The sequence below is a fragment of the Colius striatus genome, chromosome 1, assembly GCF_028858725.1.
Source record: "Colius striatus isolate bColStr4 chromosome 1, bColStr4.1.hap1, whole genome shotgun sequence".
NCBI classification, from domain to species: Eukaryota; Metazoa; Chordata; class Aves; order Coliiformes; family Coliidae; genus Colius; species Colius striatus.
Window position 1 is genome coordinate 203,328,564 of NC_084759.1, and position 18,113 is coordinate 203,346,676.

General features: G+C 44.9%; 1 protein-coding gene across 3 annotated transcripts in view; it reads left to right on the top strand.

The window, feature by feature from the left end:
- Positions 1-628: 628 nt before the first annotated feature.
- The window catches only part of PRKCQ (protein kinase C theta), a 67,616-nt gene continuing 50,131 nt past the window's right edge, over positions 629-18,113 (top strand). For 2 of the 3 annotated variants that reach the window (XM_061989483.1, XM_061989500.1), the window contains exons 1-2: positions 645-691; positions 2,515-2,781. The gene's annotated coding sequence lies outside the window, so the exon portion shown is untranslated. Of the gene's footprint in view, positions 692-2,514; positions 2,782-18,113 lie in introns of all 3 variants that reach the window. The other variant, XM_061989491.1, reaches the window with a different exon arrangement.

The window sequence follows — 18,113 nt, forward strand, 5'->3', positions numbered from 1 at the left end:
GCCCAGGCTGCCCAGGGAGAGAGAGGACCCTCCTTCTTGAGAGGTTTCCAAACCCACCTGGACATGTTCCTGTGCCCCCTGAAAGAGGGGAACCTGCTTTAGTAGTGGGTTGGGCTGGATGAGCTCTGGAGATCCCTTCCACCTCCCACCACTGTTTGATTCTGTGATTCTAACCTGGTCCAAAGTTGGACCTGCCTGGATGAGAGACATTTCTAACACCCATGGCCAATAATGCAATAGGATGGGACAGATGAATGAGATAGACTTGCCTATTGACTTCCCCTCAGCACCCCTCTGCGCCCCTCCCCTGCTCACCACAGCAACAATGCTCTGCAGCTTGAAAAAAAATACCAACCAAAAACCACAGGCTGCCCTAATGATTTGGGTGAGCGTTTCCTTGCAGCCACGGTTTCCCTGCCTGCAAGAGGCGATTACATGCACTCAGCACCAAAGCAGGAGCTGACACGATGCTGAGCTCCCGGCCAGCACCAGGCGCCCGGCGAGAGGGACATTTAGAGGGGCGAGGATGGGAGGAGGGCTGATGGGGACACGGGGGCAGCGACGGGGGAGGGGCAGGGTGCGGAGTGGGGTGGTACCGAGGAGGAAGGGAGCAGCCCCGGCGGGGAGGGGAGTGTTACGCCGAGCCGGGCTGTATCGGGGCAGAGCCGGGCTCCAGCCGAGCCGAGCTAAGGTACGGCCCGCGGTGCGGAGCGGTGCGGGGCTGGAGAGGGGCGGGGGGACCCCGGAGGGGGAAGAGAACAAAGTTTTGGGGATTGTGAGGGGCTGTTGGCATTTGATTTTTACCTGCTCACGACGCTCTGCTTGACTCTCGGTTCTTGTTCTGTGACGGGATTTTAAAGCTGTCCGCTTTACATTTAGCCAAAAACTCCTCCCCCATACATTTAAATAAGGCTTTAAATTCCTTTCAGGTCCTACACCTGATGCCTTTTGGGAGTGTTCGTGGTTTCACAATCACATTTTCCTCCCGTTAAAAACGCGTTGTTTTCTCTCATGTGCTTTGATGCAACACAAAGAAGAGAGGAAAATGAGAAAAACAACGAAAGGCGACTCTAACCAACACAGTAAACAAAGCGGGGAAAGTATCGTGGGAAAACACTTTCCCCCACTGGTTTATGCGATGTTTTGTAAGTGCTTCTTGGTTGGTAAGACGGGCAGATAAAAGTCCAGTCTTAGAGGTAATGTTGTATCTCAGTATCTGGGTCTATCGTTTTGGATCGAGTTTGTAACAGTCTACAAATGATCCGAGTGCTCAGTTTAAAGCAGGTTTGGGCGGTAAAGAGGAACGAACCGTCTCCATCACTCCGTCGTTGAGGGCTGCATTTCCTTTCCAAGGAGGTGACTCAAACCCAGCCTGGCTCCTCTGTCTTGAGACCTGGGTTATGCTCCCTGCTTGCCAGTTGAATGCTAATGAAGTTACACTCTTGGGTGTAATCAGATCCTTTAGAATCGTAACTGCAGTAGAATTAACTAACTTCTCTGCTGTACTTTAAGCTCCCATCGTGTGATGCTTTGCAGGGGCGGGAAGCTTTTAACGGGACTCTTTTTTAACTTTCCACTGATGAAACAACAGTAGCAAAGAAAATTACTTCAGCTGCTGAGAGCCACTCACTTGAGCCATGCTAACAGCAGATTATTCAGTAGGGTTACTAGGACAGGAAGAGATACAGTTTCACTGAGCTTGCTATTAAAAAAACTGATGAGGGGGAGGGAGAAGCAGAACTATTTACGGTGAATAGGGCAATGTTCTGACTTCTGTAGCTTTGAAATCTGAAATCCTGGAGCTGTGAGGTTTTGGGGGGTTTTTTATCCTACTTTTTAATTAAAGGAAAGTCTCCACATCCCACCTAAGGCTGCCAGGCATTGCTGAGTTTCTGGGGAAAATGCTTTAGAAGCCAAGTTGAGGGACCAGCAAGGAGCACCTGCTCCAAGAAGATTCATGTCCTACCTGCTTGTGGTGGAGCAGGACTGGCTTCAGCTGGAAGTATCAACTGCTTTCCTGGAGCTCACAGACTCACCAAGCTGCTGTTGGCTGAACATCTGACATCAGAGTCAAATCTGGATCACAGTGAGGGCTCTGGGCTGCTGCCTCTATCACTTTTTTGTTGTCTTAGACTTTGGTGTCCACCAGCTTTCACTTGCCAAAGCCCCCTGAGCCATACTGAACCCTTCATTTCCCTTGCATGACTTTTTGCCCAGCCCCCATGAGGACACATGATGAATGAAGCAAGTAACACTCATTCTGTGCAAAGGCTTCTGACTTGAAAGACTCCTTGCTTTAAGATGACACCACAGTTGCACTGGCACAGGCAGTGCAGGCTTTAGTTAGACTTTTCCCCCCACTTCTACATATCCTTTGGGATTTTTTTTGCAAAGACCTATCAAAGGCTCAGATACCCCTCCTGAACCTCCATCCTGCATCTCAGCAGACCTCTGTGTTTTTGTGATCATACTGCTACCCTGGGTAAAACTTTTCTTTCTTTTTCCCACATCAAGGAGAGCTGTGAGCAGAAGGTTGTTACACTGCCAGGGTGGAGCTACTAGTATTTTTTTCTGCTTCAAGTGTGTTTCCTTTCAAAGTCACTCAGTTGACTCTCAGAGCTTCTGGCGGATGTAGTGTGTGCCTCACCATCACCTCAGAAGATCTCAAAGGAAAGTCCTAGAGGGAGAGACAAGGAAGGAGGAATGGGGGGAAGGAGAACCCCAGCACTTAGCTTCTCATCGTGACAAGCTTTTGGTTTTCCTCCTTGGGATCTTGTCCAGGTTAGTCTCTCTCTATCTTCCTACTTTGTTCTGAAGAAGGTAATATGGTGAATATAACTTCTGATGACAACTTTTTAGCTTCTGATTTTATTGTCTGGGTTTAATTGCAGAGAGCTCTGCAGCAGCCTAGGGAGGAAGCTGTGGCGGGGGGGCTGCTCTATAGAAGCAGCTTTTTACATGTACATTTGTGGATCTAAGTTAAATCATTTGGCTGTAAATTCTGCTGTTGCCTTCCCATTTTGCTGAAGTCGGGATTCGTGTAAGCAGAGTGTTGTTCTTTGCCTGAGCTTCAAAAAGGTGGTACTCAAAATAGGAAAGGAAGATTAAGCCAATAGAGGAGTATGAACATCCCAAACCTGTATATGTGAAATGATCCATAGGACTAACCAAAGCCTTGATCCTGTACTCACAGGTACCTACAGCTTAGTGTATATGCATAGGTCCCTTGCAGAGTTACTCACATACTGTCTTGACTGTTCTCATACAGAAATGTTCACTGGATTGTGTTTGTGATTGATTTCAGGGGACACTCTGTGTTAGCCTGTGAGCTCACCATGACAGTTTGCTTCCTTTCTGTAGTGCTGGTGTTCTCTGCACTTGCATCCTAACCAAAATATCTGAACCCTGCTTGTGGGCCTGGTGAAGTCAGCATAAACTGCAAACTCTACTCTGTAGCCCATTGCAAAAGCTTTTTGTATCATTACTGGTTTGTGTTAATTAGTGATTTATCAGGCCTGTGGGAGATTTGTAATTTGTCACCACCAAGGAGATCCCATCCAACAGTAAAGATAACGTTTGTTAATTTGGATGATGTGTGTGGAACAAACCCAGATTGCTTTTCGAATTACTCACAGCTGTTTTAGCAAAGGATCATTCCTCTGGTTTGTATTGTATGTTGTAGCAACACCATTGCTTTGGAGCAGCTTGCTGGGGCTGAATTGTGCTGTCCCAATTGGGGATATTTGTCCTGCAGAAAAGGACCTGAGTAGGGGTTTGTGACAGCAGCTGAACGTGAGCCAGCAGTGTGCCCAGCTGGCCAAGAAGGCCAAGGGCATCCTGGCTTGTATTAGAAATAGTGTGGCAGCAGGAACAGGGCAGTGGTTGCCCCCCTGTACTTGGCACTGGTGAGGCTGCAGATTGAATGCTATGTTCAGTGTTGGGATACTGAGGGGCTGGAGCGTGTTCAGAGATGGACAGCAGAGCTGGGGAAGGATCTAGGGAACAAGTCTAATGGGGAGTGGTTGAGAAAGCTGGGAGTGTTTAACCTGGAGAAGGGGAGTCTGAGAGGAGACAGGAGCACTCTGCAACTCACTGACAGAAGGTTGTAGTGAGGTGTGGGTCAGTGTCTCCAGTAATGAATGACAGGACATGAGGAAATGGGTTCAGGTTCTGCCATGAGATGTTTAGATTGGAGATAAGGAGGACCTATTTTTACCAAGAGAGTTATCAAGCATTGGAAGGAGCTGTCCTTGGAGATGATGGAGTCACCATCCCTGGTGATATTTTAATGACGCATAGATGAGGTGCTGAGAGATATGGTTTAGTTTAGAGGTGGACTTGGCAGTGTGAGTGGTTGGACTTGATGATCTTAAAGGTCTTTTCCAACCATAATTCTATGACTCTATGATTTCTAGCTCCATCTATGTGTAAAAATTCTTTCTGTGTTTGCTCCTTCTGGGCAGAAATACTGAAGGGAAGAAGTGTACAGTGGTATAGGATGTACCCAGGGCAGGATGAGCAGACAATGGTGCAGCTTTCATGTAGCTGTAAATTGTCTCTCTCACCATGGTGCCATGTGTGTGGTGCAGATATATGTGTGGGTTCAGTTGTCTCTTAAGTGAATTTCATTATATTTATCTGACACATAAAGCACCACGAGATTTGCAGATGAACAGCTCTACATAATGTTTTCTGGGGTTGTGAATGGTCATTTCCACCTCACATTCAACCTGGGATTTTTTTTTGTCTTTCTATTTGTTTGGCATTCATTCAAAGGAAATGTACCACAGAGTCTTTCCTCTTATCATTGTCTCACTTATCTCCAGGAGATGCAACAGTGTCATCACAGCATATGCATAGGAAGTGCCAGTCCTAAAAGACAAAAATATTTCCAGTTGAAAAACAAATGAGGACAGGGACATTATGAATCTTGTGGTCATCTGTGTATCATACTCAGTCTTGTTCTCTTGCTCCTGTGACTTCTGTTACATCTACTAAACTTGGCATTTTATCAGGGAGGGGAATCTTAATACTGAGACCATTTTAGGGCAGCTTCACCCCTCCAGGTCAATGAGGAGAGAAGGGCTGGTGAGTACAGCTCATTACAAAGGCACTTTGTGCCATGTCCTCTGCTTTTCCTACATGGCCAAATGTTTTAACCTGAAGTTGTTTGACACTCTCGTCACTAAGCTCTCAAGTACCTAACCTGTATATCAGTCTGGATCTGGCTATAAAGAGGAGATAAACCCTCCACACTTTGCATACAGATTATGGAGAAAGTAGCTCAGAACTGCCTGGGAGGTGCTTGCAGTCAAAAAGAGGCATCTCAGCCTGTAGAAAAGTGTAAAAAACCTGAAGCCATGATCTTCACTTGGGCAGTGTTACTGAGGTTGTGTGTAATCTTCAAATGAAACAGAGTAGAAAAGATCATTCTGCCCCGTTATGACCCATGGCCAGGGCACTCTTGCCCTTCTGTCAGGAGATGACACCACTTCTCGAGAACCAGAAGAGACTCTTTATGGAGAAACTGTATCTTTCACAGCATAATTTCTTTATTTGCCTCTCATCAGTAATACCTGATGAAAACATGACTTCAGAAAAATAAAAAAGCTCTGCATCTTATCCCCACTGACTGTAAACTAGAGAAAAACTAAAAACAATTATCACAGAATCCCAGAATGGTTGGGGTTGGATGGGACCTCTACAGCTCATCCAGCCCAACCTCTTGCTAAAGCAGGTTCCCCTCGCTCAGGGGGCACAGGAATGTATCCAGGTGGCTTTGGAAACCTCTCAAGAAGGAGCCTCCACATCCTCCCTGGGCAGCCTGGGCCAGGGCTCCCTCACCTCAGCACCAAAGGACTTTTTCCTTAAGTGGAACTTTTTGTGTTCCAGCTTATGTGCTTTACCCCTTGTCCTGTCACTGGTCCAACAGAAAGGCTGGCCTCATCTTCTCGACATCTGCCCTTTAGGTATTTATAAGTGTTAACAAGGTCCTCTCTCCATCTTCTCTTCTCCAGGCTGAACAGGCTTTGTTCCTCAGAGAGATGTTCCAGTCCCCTCATCATCTTGGTGGCCCTGCACTGGCCCTTCCAGCAGTTCCTTGTCTCTCTTAAACTGAGGAGCCCCAAACTGGACAAAGGACTCCACATGTGACCTTACCAGGTCAGAGTAGAGGGGGAACAGAACCTCTCTTGACCTGCTGCCCACACTCTTCCTACTACATCCCAGGATACCATTGGCCTTTCTCAGCCACAAGGGCACACTGGTTGTTCATGTTTAATTTACTGTCCAAAAAAAGATGTCTTTTCTCTTTTTTTCATGAGAAATATGTATTTCTTTATCAAAGTATTGCTGCTTTGAAGTCATCTCTTAGCATAGATAATGATGATAAATTTGGGTGGTTCCCATCCAGAGTTGACAGACCACGAATCGTTAATGGAAAGAAATTGATGTGACATCAAAGAGAGATGGTTGGAACATCTTCCATGGTATTTAAAGGGATTCAGAGGTAGCAATAAAAAACCCTTTCTTTACTTAGCATGTTGTAATTATCAGCAAACATAATAATAGGGCTGTTTACATACATATGATTGTCCTGACGGGGAGCTGAGGATGAAATAGTGTATGAAAGCACAACAAAAGCTGATCCTAAAGGGTTTATTATGTAAGTAAGAGTTATAGCAAAGGTAGCAAAAGCAGGGTATGTATGAAAGCAGAAACAGTGAAAGAAAGAGATGTAAGGAAGAAGGAGATCTTGCAACCTTGTGGGTTGAAAGGTCACAGCTATTCATGGGCATGGTGATGTGCTCATAGATAAGGGGCAATTCTACTTGACCAATCTGATAGCCTGCTATGACGACAACTGGGTAGATGATGAGAGAGCAGGGGATGTGATCTACCCTGACTCCAGCAAGGCTTTTGACACTGTCTCCCATAACATCCTCATCAGAAAGCTCAGGCAGTGGGTATTGGATGAGTGGACAGTGAGGTGGATGGAGAGCTGGCTGAATGACAGAGCCCAGAGGGTGGGGATCAATGGAACAGAGTCGAGTTGGAGGCCTGTGGCCAGTGGAGTTCCACAGGGATGGGTTCTGGGGAACCCAGAACTTGTTCCCAGTCTTGTTCAACATCTTCATCAATGACCTGGATGAGGGGACAGAGTGACCCTCAGCATGTTCTCTGATGATACCAAACTGGCAGGACTGGCTGATTCCCAAGAGGCTGTGCTGCCATTCAGCGAGATCTCTACAGGCTGAGAGCTGGGCAGAGAGGAATCTCCTGAGGTTCACCAAAAGCAAACGCAGAGTCCTGCAGCTGGGGAGGAACAACCCCATGCACCAGCACAGGCTGGGGGTGACTTACTGGAGAGCAGCTCTGGGAGTAGAACTCATGGATAAGAAGGCCAATGGCATTGTGGAGAGCATTAAGAAGAGTGTGGGTAAAGGGAGATTCTCCTTCCACTCTACTCTGCCCAAGTGAGGCCTCATCTGGAGTCCTGTGTCCAGTTCTGGGCTCCCCAGCTCAAGAGGGACAGGGAACTGCTGAGAGAGGCCAGTGCAGGGCCACCAAGGTGATCAGGGGACTGGAGCATCTTCCTTCTGAGGAAAGACTGCAGGACCTGGGACTGTTCAGCCTGGAGAAGACTGAGGGGGAACTCTGTCAGTGTTTATAAGGTATTAGAAGAGCAGTGGCTAAACGAGAAGTTTCAGGGTTACAAATTCAGCTGGTTTTAGAGGACGAGAAAAATAAAAGTGATTTCCTTTCCAAAACATAGATCATGTTATGGAGGTTTTTAGTTCTTTACTGGAAATATTTTGGTCCACAACAAAAATATTTTGGTTCTGAAGGTTGTTATTGTGTGTCATAGAAATTTAGAGACGGCACACGCTTTTCCATTCATTTGATTAATTATAGCTTCCAAGATGCACCATGACCTCTGTATGTGGTGCAGAAAAGTGTTGGCTCCATCCCCAGTGTCCTTGGCAACAGTGTTCGTGGATGATGTAGTCCTGTGGATAAACCTGGAGGATAGAAAGAATAAGGATATGAAGGAATCTTATCTATAGTTTCCATAACACATTATGATAGGTTGGCTGAATCAAAACATTTCAGACATTTGCACTTCAGTTTCCTAGAGCAAAAAACATACATTGTCTTCAGGAAATAGGGGTTTTTTTCAGTTGAAAAAGTGTATCAGCTACATTTGACAGAATTTTCTGTGGCAACAAAAACCACTGTCTCATCACCTGCTGCTCATGAAGGGGTCTGTCATTTAGAAACACCAGCAAATGTTGTTTGAAATTGGTTTGAAAAGGTCACTCCTGGCATTGGTGGTAACATGGGAGAAGAGGTGATTGTGCCTGTAGAAGTTGATCACTGAGTGGAAGAAGTAAAGTAGACCTCACAATCATCACAACAGCAATCTGGGGCAGGAAAAACCCTGTGTAGACAGACATCTTGAGAAGAAGGTACTGATTACAAGGAGATAGATAAGTATATGGTGAGAGGTGGATGTGGGACTGAGGGTGGCTAGTACATCCCTCCCTATTGCAGGAGGGGGAAGGTTTGAGCTAGATACTTGTCTATGTGTAAGTCCAACACATTGTACAGAAGTGCTCTTTGATTTTCTGCAATCTTTGTCTCTTTCTTTGGCTTTATTAGCATTATTCCTGGGCTTGAGGATTCATACTTACCTCACCAGAACAACTAAAACAAGAGCATCCTTGATTCCTGTAATAAAGAGGCACCTTTGGAAAATGTGCCTGCAACAGATTACCTCCTGTTAGGTGATACCTGAGGCATAAGGCCTTTCTGCCTGATGCTACTTCATGGAGAGGAGGCTTTATAGCCCCAGAACCTGAGCAGACCCACTCAGACCCGGCAATAATATAAGCATGCCTTTTCCTCAGACTCTCACCTTATGGGTAATATGGAGTCACTGTTTACTTTCAGGGTGGAAGGTGAGGTCTCTAGAGGTGCAGATAAACTCAATAAACCCAAATAGTCAAGTATTTGTAGCACAAACCGAGTCCCCCTCCAAACTAAAGCAATGGTGCTTGGTTGTTTTCTCCTGGTGATATTTCTTCTCCTTGCTGGACTGTCTTTGGGACCTGCTGCCTCTTCTTTCTTGTTGGGCAAGATGCCCAACTCAACCTGATAGCTGATGAGAGCCACTGGATATGCTCCTGAGAGAAAGTCTGTCCCATTCCTTTATATGTGTTTGGAGTTACTGGCTATGTTCACAAAATAACAGGGCTGAGCACTGTGCTGCAGCCAGCAAAACCATTGAAGTGTCAACTCAGTTCCAAGTCTGGTTAAGGTCTGTTTGAGGAGCACTGTCAGGCACACTTTGAGCACCAGAGTATGATGGGAACTGTTCCCTGTAAGAAGCACGGATGAGGATCTTTCAAGAAAGGGAGATCTACCTAAAGGATGGATCTACTTTTGCTCTTTGGACCAGAGAAGGTCTCTTGGTGCACTCAGTGTGAGACAATATGTCCATGCACTGCTGATCCCAACAGCACTGGCTTCATTTCACAAGATCAAACTGCCTAGTTTGAGTTTAGTGGGACCTTCATGACCATCACAGGAGAGAAAGAAGCTATGTCATTGCCCTTAGGAAGGGATGTAGCAAGAAAGGGATAATGAACATAAAAAACTATCCTTGTGTGCTGCATATGGCAAGTTTTGGGTCTCAGCATGGAAGGTGACAGTAAATGTCTCTCCCTTGTCAGCAGCATGGGCCTGCTCCTCACTGCTATGTCTGGGCCAAGTGTTGTAGGCTAAGTCACAGCCTCAAAAAGTCATCTCTGAAAGCACAGCCTCCTCTGTGTCATACCTTGATAAGTATGAGGGATTTGAACAATCCAGTAACAGTACAGCAGACAATTTATAACCCAAGCAATAGCTCTAAGTCAAACAAGGATTCCTCTCCTGCCATCACACTTGGATATTTCATTGCAGAGCAGCCACCCAACCTGGCCAAGTGCAAGTCCTCCTTCCTATGTCATTGCACAACACCTTTCTGGAAAAGCAGATAAATCCAGTCCATTGCAATTAGCAGAATGGCTGTTGCACCACCGTAAATGCACACATTTGCTGAGAGTCTGGATTTAATGTAGCTCATCTCAGGGACAACAGGGATCAAGGGTGAAAGAGGATGTATTCTCAAAGCAGAACGGCTGTAGGGCTTTGGCTGATTCATTGCTTTGTGAAGTTATTCTGGGTTTTTTTGTGTGGGAAAAGAACCTCTCTAACAAAAGGACTCTTAACTTTGGACTGATAGTAAGGTTTTTCTTGGATTTGGTGGGTGTAACTTTGTCCTCATTGAGGCAGCAACTGAACACTTTGGAGCCAGTTCTTGGGATCAAATATACAGCAGCAGTAGCCTCACTGTGAGCTAAACATCTCTGGCTGAGAAGCCAAAATCAACCTGTAGCCTAAACACACTGCACAGGTATGTGGTCTTAGTTTTATTCTTTAGTTAAAGAAAGAAAAAAAGAGAGAAATGCCAGTGGCAGCAGGATCATCTGCAAATACACATATGTGAGGCCAGAGTAACTTTCTTGAAACATGTAGGCTTGTTGCAGTTTTGCCTTGGCACATGTGGAGTCCTAATTCAGCTTGACCCCAAGCAGATAACAATTGCTCTCATTAATATTTACAGATATCTAAATGGTGGGTCTCAGGGGGTTGGGGCAGCACCATTTTCAATGGTATCTAGCAACAGGACAAGGGGTAATGGAATGAAACTGGAACATTTAAGTTCCATTTAAACATAAGAACAAACTGTTTGAGTGTTTGAGTGAGGGAGCCCTGGCCCAGGCTGCCCAGGGAGGGTGTGGAGGCTCCCTCCTTGGAGGGCTTCAAGCCCCACCTGGACACGTTCCTGTGTGACCTGATCTGGGTGGGAGCTGCTTCTGCAGGGAGTTGGACTGGATGATCTCTAAAGATCCCTTCCAACCCTACCATTCTGTGATTCTATGATCATTTACAGGGACACTCAGGGACACCACAGCCAGCAGCAAGGTGACTGTCATGTTAGTGAGGAAGCCAAGCTTTGGGTTGAACTTCACCATAAATCCCCACAAACCCTGTTCTAGGCTCCTGTCAGTGCCTTGGGAGAAGTTCTATTTTGTTTCAGAAGTAAACTTGCATACAATTACTTTTTCTCTTGGAGCCAGTCCTTTTCTTCGAAGGGAGATCTGTGATGTGGTCGTTTGATTTTGCTGTAGAGTTTCTATGTGCTGGTGTACAGCACTATGTACTTGCTGTACAAGTCAGGAATAGCTGCAGCAAGGAATCAGTCTGAGGGAAAGAGGAGGGATTTTGCGTCTGATACGTTGAGAACAGAAAGAGCAGCTGAGGCTTATAGAGATTTGTTCTGGCTTGTGAATGGGATTTAGCCAAGGTTGTACCCTACTTATTCAGGGAAACCAGACGGACAAATGCTGATGTGGCAGTCACTGTTATTTGCCTTGAAGGACTTTGCACACACTGAGAGCTGAATTTACCCAGGTTTTCCCCTCCCACCCTTGCAGTAACGCTTGCTATTTATGTTTTGATTTATGACACTGGTGAAATAGTAAAGAACGTGCATCCTCCAGCTTCCGTTTTCAGCTCCCCTGTCCCCTCCTCCCCCTCCTACAAGGGGAAGGTGTTTGTCAGGGTGGCTGCAGATGTTGTTAAAACAGTTGAGCAAATAAGGTAGAGAAGGTGTCTTAAAAACAATTGTGTTCCTCCCTGTCTCCCTTGTCAAAGCAAAGTGGTTCTCTGCAGTGTATTTTCTAGTGGAATTGAAACCAATGGTGTTTTTACCCAATCTCATCATTACAAAATTCAGTTATAACAGCATATGTCACTATTTCCAGCTCCTAGTTATTAACATTGTCCTTCTGCCTTATTTACAGACCAGATTCAAACCCCAAACAAAGTCAAACAAAAGTGTCAGTGAGTTTGGATTGAGAATCTCTTGTACTTAGCCAAAGCTTAAGACAACCGTTGTGTCCTCAGCATATTCATCTCTCTGCAATACATGTGTTAGCTTTTTAGTCTCAGTGCAGACAACTGCTTGACTTGATGATCTTAAAGGACTTTTCCAACCTAAATGATTCTGTGAAAGACTCTGAATTTGCTTAACTGCTGGCAAGTGAGCTGTTATGATTAGAAGCCATTCCTCTTGTCTCAGAAACCAAAATGCCAGACAGACCTGGTGAACTGTGTTGGCTGTGGTGGGAAAGAGGAATTTGAGGTCACCAGGCATTTGGCTCATTTTAGTGAGCCACATGAAGATAATGCAAATTGAAAACCCAACAGGTCTCTTTTTTTTCATTCTGGTGTTTATGAAGGGAACCTGAGATGCAAAAGGATTTTAAGTTGTTTAAACATGAAACTGCAAAGGTATGGAGACAACTCAATTAAATGAATCAATTAATCAGTTATCTGAAATATCCATTGTGTTGTTCACTGTAATTGTGAGCTGCACCAGGCACTTATGGGGTAGAGATTCCTGCAGGCTTTCTGGAAGGAGTAGGTAGGTGATTCATGCTGTTAGTGTGCCTAAAATGAAGTTATCTGGCAGTCAGATGTCTTTTTAAGGTTTCTATCTGCTGTGTTTTGTAGGAAATGTACAGTGCTGGAAAGGAGAGAGGAGAAAACACTAATTCTCCTTAAAAAATAGGGCAGAAATATGGGGCAATCCTAGATCAAAATTGATTTCCTAAAATACATCACCAAAATCCTTTGCACCACATGGGATTAAGGTATGGATGTCCAGCATGGACTCCAGTTACAGTCTGAGTGTCAAAGTGATCCATGTTCTAGGTGGAACCTGCTTCTGCAGGGGGGTTGGATGAGATGATTTCTTAAGGTTCCTTCCAACTCTACCATTCTGTGATTCTATGATTCTGTGCTTTTGAGGAGCATGTGGTAACACTAAGCACACAAGAGGCATCATTCCTGACAGATGGCTAGACAGATATGTCAAAGATGATGTAGACATAGTCTGCCAGGAGGCAGAGGGATGAGGAAAAATGCTCTTTTCCAGCCCAGCATTTCCATGATTCTGTGTCCAAACACCTTTAGCAGATTTCCAGATTAAAGGCATGAAGTACCTCTGCTGCTGAACAAGATTTGCTGTAGGCATGAAACTGTGCCTGCAGAAGGAAGGATGTTAATATGTCCCATTATGATCCTGCTCCTCTCCTTGTCACTTTTTCTTCTAAAGAAAGTAAAAAACCAGATGTAGCTGCTGGCACTGGCAGGAAGCTCAGTGCACTAACAATCATCCTGATACAAGTTGGTGATGTATTTGAGGCAAACTCCACCTGTGTCATTTAATAAAAAAACCTCTGTCAAAACAACAAAGAAGAATTAACAAGAAGTCTCTGAACCAGCCAAAAACTTACAGAAACACAGGAACTGCTGGGCTAACGAACAAGAAGCCAAAGGAAAGGAGATATAGTAGCTACATCTCACTTCAGGCTATTTTTATTCCCCCGTTACATTGAAAAGCTCTTTGAAAACATTTTGTGTCTGAAAAACTGGTCACTGTTGCTTCAAGTTTGTCTCATGTTTGTTAGAAGACACATAAGCCTGAAAAGATAAATGAATGTTAAAAATTGTTTTAAAAAATACAGTGGGGGTAATTAGTTTGAAAACATTTCTTTTGAGTTTGTCTGGCTCAAAACATTGGAGGAATGGAATGATACAGGAAATTAAATCAACCAGAAGCTCTCTAGGAAAATAAGAAAGCAACCAGTTGCTTTTAATAATCTGAACTTAAAAGCTTTAAAAAAAGCACAAAAAAAGAAGAGAAAATAGTTACAAAGGGAAGTAAACTGAATAGTTGTGCATGTTTCAGGTGGGACAAGTGAGGGGGCAAGTTTGCTTTGTCTCAGGACCATACATGACAAATGTTCCTTAAATGTGAGGGAAAAAAAGGATGATGACCTAGCTTCAGGGACAGAACCTGGAGGAATTGGTTTCCAGCAGATATTTAGTGGGTCTCTTCCCAGTTTACAGAAATAACAAGGATTTCAGCTTGGAAAGTCTTGCCTCTCCAGAGGAAGATAAAACCACTGGAATCCACTGTTTACTGGAAGGAAAAGGGCATGTTTGAAATATTCTCTTTTTGATAACTTTTGATACCTTCTATATGAGCAAATTAAGTGTTGAGGAGTGTCTATGGGCAGTAAACCCTCTTTCCATTTCTAGAGTGACTTTCTGAGCAGATAGCCCTGGACAGGCAGGACGTGTGGGAGTCTCTACCAAGTTGTATTTCACTGTCTTTTCAGGCTATCTGAACTGTTAGGCGTAAATGCATTTGCTCCTGGATCAAACTCTACAGACCAGGTCTTTTTCAGAACATCATTAGTAAGGACTTATCTAATTTTGGGCATCTTTGGAGTAGACATAATCATAGTGGGAAAATAGGAATTCCAGAATGAGATTGGCTTAACCTGTTTTAAGTGCTATCTTTAGCACAAGGTGATGCACCCCTACAGCTATCTCTATCTCTTAACTATGTATAATGGGAGCTGGGGTGATAGTCCATATGTGCACTGCCATTGTCTGCATACATTCATGTGAATCCACCCTTTGTCTCTTCACTGACAGAGAGCTCCCAGCTTCTCAGTCTCTTTATCCCAACCAAAAGGCAGTTGCTGCACACCACTCCCAAGGTCATCATTCCTGCTTAGTGCAGGCCCCTGTGACCGTGCTGGGTTGATCATTAGGGATGGAATCAGGAAAAGAAGAGGGATTGCTTTTAGAGAAATCTGTTCCTTCATCCCAAACTCTACATAGACACTGGGCTGTGATGGAAGAGTTTGGGAACCTGCAGTGTGAGATGAGGTGGAAAGCTGAACCATGTCTTTAGACATAGCCTGCACCTAGATCAGGTTAAAGCAATTGTTATGCAGAAACCTACATGTAGCAAAGCAGAAATTTAACAAAACAGAACAATTTAACAAAACAGAAATGTAGCAAAACCAGCTTTTAAGACCTGGCTATAAATGTATCTGTTGGAATGGTTGTAGATTCCATCCAAGAGTCTGTGGATGTATGCAATGACCACCAGTATTCCCAGCAGCATTTTCTGCAATTCCACCTGTGGGATGAACACTAACCTGTGAATTTGTTCACCTGCATTAACTCCACTGTAGCTAAACCATGCATAAGATCTGAAAACAGATCTGAGGCTCTGCTCTTCCCATGCACACAACAAATGCAGCAAGAAGAAACCACATGAACTCAGCAAAGTCCAAACAGCCACGTCTGTAGGCTATATATAGGAGACCAGGTCCTGTTACTGATACATACCACTTGCTTGAAACATGGCATCAGGAGATATCCCAGAGGCTTTTAAAGAGAAATGCCCATTCCCATGTCTGCCATTGGCCCCAGAGAGGTCTGCAAGCCTCATTTCCACGTGGCAGAATAAAAGCTTTGCCCGGGTGCTGTGTGTCTGCAGACAATGGGGAAGGGTTTGCATGGAGAGCATCACCTATGTTTTGAAATCAATAAGTTCCATGAAGTTTTGAGAAGCTTTTTTGTTGCATGGAGTGCAGCAATCCCATCAGAGTCTGATGATCCTGCCTTTCCTCACCCTCTTCCTCCACCAACTTTGCAAGATGCTGCAGAAGGGGTCTGTGGGGAGAGGAAAAATGCAATGGTTGTGAAAATTCCCTTTTGGTTTCCTCCTCTGATCCACATCCTTGTAAAAGGAGCATGAGAAATGTTGGGTGGCACCCAGAGAGGTTCTGAACTCCCTCCTTTATCATCAGACTGGTTTGATCTCCACGGAAATAATAAGCGATACAGGCACCCAAAATGCAAGTCACTCAAGGGAGTTATTGAGATCCCTGTTCCCTACTGTATGATCTGTGGGATTTGAGGAGTCAGGAGCAGAGAGAGGGACCCCAGCCATCATTGTTGGTGTTCAGTGTTGATCTTCAAATCTACAGGAAGACCCAGAGGTGTATTGAGTTGTGCTTATGTGCAGATCTTAACTGGCTAAATAAACTGATCTTAGAAGGGTCAGGACCTTCCTTTTTGTCTGGGAGATGCCTTTCTGGGGTGAAGGAAAGTTCATACCCTTCAGCTAAAACTGAGAGGGTTCCTCTCCCTCTTGGTGATACTGAGCCTCAGATTATGAACTCATTTTGCATGCATGATTTTGTCTCAAAAGAAAGGAGAGAGAGTTGGAAATATTCCCTCTGACCTCTGGAAACTCAGAGTTTGATGATATTATGAAAGCAGCATCTCAAATCCAGAAATTCTTCCCCTCCCCTATCAGATGGCCTTCCTAATTGGCCATCTTTACTGCATCACACGTGCATCCATTTTCATTCAGCAAAACACAAAGGCACAAATCCCCTAAAGGCAGCTCTTCTCAAGGAAGATCTTCCACTGACTAGGAGCAGGACCCTGTTTCTTCCTCTCTCTTTAACCACAATTCATTAAGGATATTAAGGACTTTATTACTTCCTAATATCATCTGCAAATGGTTTCCATATGTTGCATTACTCTCTGGAGTAGTCAAAGCTCCCTTGTGCCAGCGCAGCAGGGCACAGTATTGCTGAACCCTAATTACATCGTATTTAGTGTTTTACTGGGGAAGAAGTTGCTGGTGGTCCTTTATAGAAAGATGTATTTCATCCTTAGTTTTCAGATACCTGATAGTATCCTTTCCACTGGGAAATTAGGCACTTTCCATACCCATTGCAGCTGCTTCTAGTGTTAGATTAAACTGATGCTGTTACAGTGAGCAGTTGCTGGAGCTGAGTTGTGTTGTTCCTTAATTGTTTATGGCTGTGGATGTGAGCCAAGTAGCAGTGCTGTAGTGGCAAAAGCTGGAAATATTACCTGGAAAACAGATGTTTGGGCCAAAGCCAAGGTAGTTTCAGGAAAAACAGTGAAGGAGAAGGAGGAAACCAGTTATCTGTCTGATTTATCGGACAGGGTAAAGAAATTCACCCCAGGGCAGAGTGCTCACAGAGGCTAATTCAACAGTAAACTCAGATTTTAGCTAGCTTTTAGTCAGACTTTGCAATGCTTCTATGAGCAGCTGTTGATTTGCAATTGCTAACCCTACATGTGCCAAACCTGCGTGCTTTGTAGCTGGGTAGGAAATTCTTGCCTGTTTGCTGGTGATTGCAGAAAATCCCATACAACAGAATCATAAAATCATAGAATTGTATCAGTTGGAAAAGAACCTTAAGAGCATTGAGTCCAAACCCTCACGTCACACTGCCAAGCCCATCACCATGGTCCTCAGCACCTCAGCTCCACAGCTGTGCAACATCTCCAGGGATGGAGACTCCCCAACCTCCCTGGGCAGCCTGGCACAGGGGCTGACAACCCTCTCAGGGAAAAGGTTCTGCCTCAGTTCCAATCTAAACCTCCCCTGGGGCAACTTGAGGCTGTTTCCTCTTGTCCTGTCATTCATTACTTGGGACAAGAGACCAAACCCCCACCTCACTGCAGCCTCCTGCCAGGGAGTGTCAGAGAGTGCTGCTGTCTCCCCTCAGCCTCCTCTGCTCCAGCCTCAACACCCCCATTCCCTCAGCCTCTCCTCACAGCACTTGTGCTCCAGCCCCTTCCCCAGCTCTGTGCCCGGCTCTGGCCACGCTGCAGCCCCTCAGTGTCCCTCTGGCAGTGAGTGAGGGGCCCAACACTGCTGCCTCCTGTTCAGCAATCGTTGACCAACACTCCCAGGTCTTTTTTCCCATTGTCAGCTTTCCAGTCACTCTTCCACAAGCATGTAGCATTGCCTGGGGTTGTTGTGACCCAAGTGCAGGACCCAGCACTTGACTAAATAACTGCATCAGAGTGGGTGGAAACATATATGCCTATATTTCTTCCTGTTACAGAGATTTTTTTTCCTCTTTAATTTTATCAGATTTCTCTGCTTCTGGGAGTCCAGGCAGAAATTTTAGCCACTCACAAACCATTCCCAGTATTACTGTCCACTACCACAAATGCCCATCCTTACAGAGCTGCTTGTGCTTGAATATCTAAATGCAAGTGGCCTTCCAGAGCAAGTTCATCAGGCACTTTGGCTAATTGTTTCTGAACGGTCTTTCAGAGAGATACTGCCCTAATCTAGAGAA